A 4,862-nucleotide genomic window follows, 5' to 3' on the forward strand; every position below is an offset into this window, starting at 1 on the left:
CTAAATATATGCACCATATAACATATTCATTATAAATGTTACTGTTCTTCAATGTTTCATTTATGTTTGAATAAATCCAAGTTTTTATGACAGACACCATTATGTTTATATTTAAAAAAACGAATTGAAGTAGAAATATTATTATGTAATTGTAACTTTATTATTTTAAAAACTTCATTAAGTGTAATTTGAACAAATAAGTCCATTATAACCTTCAATATTACGCCTGTTTTACACATACTCCATCTGCAGTGCGTATGCGGTCCGTGTGCGTTACATATGCGGTGCAGAAGCAGCACGGACTCATTGTGCTTTCACACAGGACGCGTTTGCGGTCCGCTCTGTGGCTCTGATCCGTGGCTGTTTAACACAAACACAACATTTATCCATTATTTTGATTTCAAATACAAACTTAGTTAGCCTATACTGAAAGTGCTTTTTCAGCATTGTGATCCTCTTTTATCACAGTACAGTTACACAATCTTTCATAGACATATTCACGTTTAAACTCAATTAATATAAACAGCGTATTAAATGCATTTGGCTTCTAGATTTTATATATTAAAGGTGCAATAGGTGATTGTCTTTAGAAACATTTTTTGTTATGCTGGTTGAAAGTCTCTTCACATCCCGATAGCAATCATTAAAGGCAGAGTAAGCGATTTCTGGTAGCCAATGTTGATATTTGAAATCACCAAAACAAACACGCCCCTACCCCAAAAGGGTCTTGCCACTATTTTGATAGCTCCGCCCCACATATACGTACGCAACCCAGGCAACGATTAGTTCTGTGAAACAAAGCAAAACCAATGTTACACCGTGTCTACGGACGTGAGCGGCGCGGCGCAACAAATCCCCGACAGAAAACTGCTGCCGGGTTCTATTTATGACGTGCTGACACAAATTTCAAATGGTTTTCAACGGTCGTTTGATCGCGTCCCAATAGACTTTAATTATATCTATTTATTGTGAAATTACTAAATTTCCGTGTCAATCCATGTTCATTTTTACCGCGAACAAAGCGTTGTCACTTTAATTCAGCGCGTGCAGCACAGCAAAAATAGACTCGGTGTGTAAACGATCGCTGCACTGCTGCACCTGGAACACACTGACGGACCGCAACCGCAGTGTGAAAGCTCTAATCAGTTAACATGGGTGCGTAAAAAAACCCGCAACGCACACGCACTGCAAGACGGAGTATGTGTGAAACAGGCGTTATAGTAATGTAGTGCCAACTGACTATCATGTATATTTTACAGCAAAATTTGGCATGTACTGTACCTGATATATATCCAAAATAATCGATATCGAATCGAATCACTAGCTTGTGAATGAATCGAATCGAATCGTGAAATTTGTGTCAAAACCCAGCCCTAATATACAGTATACGTATTTTGGAGGATGAAGGTTCAGTAACTTCTGTTTTGACTGGTTGTTTACATGCATTTGGTGACAGAGGCTATGAAACAGCTTGAGTTCTAACAAAAGGACACCAGACTGTGCTGTAGACTCAGAGGGGTTGGTGGAGAGGGAACAGATTAGGACAGTCTTTCTGAAGAGATGCTGGGAGGGAGACAGAGAAGATATCTAGATATATATCTAGCGAGAACTCAGAGCAGAACAGACGACCCTGTCAAAGCAGCTCAGATAAGAGTAGCAGATGCCTTTAGCTACGAAACATGCTGTTTATGTGTATTTTTCGTGTTTGGATTAGGGTTATTTTGTGCTCTGACAAGGGACATTGTTCATATGCTGCGTGTAAATAATGCTCTTCTCCATCATTTAATGAATTATTGCTGCTATGATTACTGTAAAATGTGTTTTAAACACTTTTGTTTGTGCCGTTATTGTGCAATGTTAGTTTGCACTAAAAATGACAGTGATTTGATTTAAATATTTATGCGACATTATTACACTGAAAACAATTTTCACTGAGAAATTTCTAGTAAATTCACAAATAATTACAAATAAATGGCAAGTAATACATTGAATTAAATGACATTTTAATTACTGACTGAAACGCTTTAAAGACTGAAATAGTGTTTTCTTTTAAAACATACATGTATAGATTACATACTTGTAATCTATTGAAAAATCTACTTGAAAATAGATTACAAGTAATCTTTACTTTTACTTTTACTTTTACTTTTAGTCATTTAGCAGACGCTTTTATCCAAAGCGACTTACAAATAAGAAAAAGTAATTAAAACTAAAAGCTAAAACTCTATAAATACTATATATATACACACATTTAAGAAGATAAAAGAAATTAAATAAAAATGACAAATGCATACAACAACACTTCAAAACTAAAACATTTAAATTTAAATTTAGCATTTAAAATACGTTTTTGGATGTGTGCGGACCTTCTCTTTTGCACATGCAACGTTTCACTAGTTTGCTCCCTTGATGCCTGCCCTCAGTGCTCTCTAAATCAAAGCGCACGACACTGACAAGGTACGCGATACAGTACAAGACCAAACCTAATCTAATCTATTTACAACTTGGGAAAATCATTTTTACAGTGTATTTGAGCATTGTAAAAAGTGTCTAGTTAAATGGGATTATGGGGGGTTTATGAAAAAAAAAAGATGTTTTTTTTGAATATTATTGCACTAGATGTGTGAATAATTTATTTAAGTTGAATACATGTAAATTGGGACACTTTTTGTCATAGAGATGAATGGGGAAAATGTCCCAGTTTATTTGTTTTCACCCAAATTTTTGCTTAAAATGGTCACTTTTATATATCCTACAGCTACAGACTTTGAATGATAAACATGTTTAGATGAATTTGAGACAGCCGTACATAAACAGGAGGTGTTTGTAGGTGTATATGCGTGCGTGTGTATATAAATATAGAAAGCTGGCAGGGTTGTAGAAGAGCTCTTTGACTGTAGATATTGCTGTCAGAGGTGACCTAATTTAGGTTTACTTGAACGAGAACACCAACACATCCAGCTATTGAACAGCTTGTCATATAAAAATAGTTCATCTGACTGCCTGAATCCGCTCAGTATTCACAACTGAGAATGATAATGAATAATTTAGATTCTGGAAGTGTGTTTCATGACATGGAAAGGCCCCACGGCCCACAAAATACCAGGGAAAGATAGAGTTGCGTTTAACAAAGTGCAAAATATCTGAGGTTCATTTAAATCCTAGTGTTTTTAATGAATCATTTATCAAATCCATCTGTGGAAACGATTCTTTTGTGTGTTCATGAGACAAAGGGTATGAAGGACTGATCTTAAAGGAATTGTTCACCCAAAAATGAAGATTCTATCATTTATTAATTCCCTTTGTAGTTCCAGATTTGTATGACTTACTTTCTTCACTAAAATAAAAGGGTAGATATTCATGCAACTCTTTTTAAGATCCAAAAATGACCAAAAACGTACCATAAAAGTAGTCCATGTTCTGTATTCCAGGTATTCTGAAATCATATGATAACTTTGTGTGACATTTAAACCAATTTAAGGCATTATTCAATGACAAATGTCTTTAGTTGTCTTGTGTCTGGCAGCTGATCTTGATGCAACGAGTTTGTTCATACTGAAGCACAAATGAGTAAATATCGGTCTGTTTTTCATAATCAGAACCCTTAAATACTTTATAATTCTCATTCCTAGTGGTTTTGATTCCTCTTATTGATTACTCAGTCTCTTAAGAGTTCCATTAACGATTCTTTTGGTACTTTTTAAGGAAAACAAAATTCATTTTCACTGCCAAAATTAGATCATTTGAATAATAAGTGAGTTCATTTTTATTAGTCAATTTACAGGCTTAATTGACTAAAAGGAACCAGCCATTTGTTCAGGAATTGTACAACACAGTCGTACTATATAGTTATTTTATGACTTCAGAAAACTTGGTTATGTGGTGCACAAGTCATTTAGGCCCATTTTTATGCTATTTTCATTGTGTATTTTTGTCTTTTTCGTCATTTTTGGATCTTGACAGCTCCATTCACTTACATTGTGTGGGAAAGATAACCTGTTGTGTTCCACAAAAGAATTACTCATACAGGTTTTTGAATGACATGAGAGTGCGTAAATGATTTCAGGGTGAGCTATTTTGAACATTTGCCTCATGTGAGTATTTTTAGTGTGAGAAGCAGTCAGTTTGTGACTGAACAGAATGAGGTCTCGTGTGAAGCAGTCACAACTTGTATCCCTCAGCATTTTTTAAGCGTGCCATCTCCAGGTGTCCCTGAGGAGTAGTGATACACAGCCAGCTAATTAAACATAACACAATTCTATTGAAATGACAGTCCTGTCCTCTGTGCAATTAATTATTATGACAGCTGAGCTTCCCCAAACCGAGTCCTCCAACCAGTTTTAAATTTCAACCTATTTAAGTCTCATGAATATTTCATGTGTGCGGTGATCCTCGTGTGCGGAGCATGGGCTGCTCTACTGTAACCGCTCGAGTGCACTCTGCAGGCTGCATGCGCTGTTTTGCTGCTGTCACTTTAAATGGATAAATAGGCTTGATGAGAATGGTGTTTATTTACTCAGAAAGGCCCATTCAGTGAACTGCTATTATGAATCTGTTTAAAGGGGTCATTTCTTATTTATAGTTTTAGCTTTTACATGAGGTCAACTAATAATTATTTATTTTTTCCATAAGAAGTCATAATTTTGTTTTTCATGACTTTTCCAGATTGATGGATGGACACAGACAGAGAGAAATAGATGATAGATAGATAGATAGATAGATAGATAGATAGATAGACGGATGGCTGGGTGGATGGATGGATGGATGGATGGATGGGTGGATGGATGGGTGGATGGATAAACAGAGTAGATAGATAGATAGATAGATGGATGGATGGATGGATGGATGGATAAACAGACAGA

The 4,862-nt window shown here is 35.7% G+C and overlaps 1 protein-coding gene across 1 annotated transcript in view; it reads left to right on the plus strand.

Moving 5' to 3' along the window:
- Positions 1-4,862, plus strand: part of LOC107727572 (protein FAM184A-like) — a 159,382-nt gene that overhangs the window by 134,068 nt on the left and 20,452 nt on the right. The window lies entirely within an intron of this gene.

Source organism: Sinocyclocheilus rhinocerous, unplaced genomic scaffold (assembly GCF_001515625.1).
Source record: "Sinocyclocheilus rhinocerous isolate Xijiao unplaced genomic scaffold, SAMN03320098_v1.1 scaffold185, whole genome shotgun sequence".
NCBI classification, from domain to species: domain Eukaryota; kingdom Metazoa; phylum Chordata; class Actinopteri; order Cypriniformes; family Cyprinidae; genus Sinocyclocheilus; species Sinocyclocheilus rhinocerous.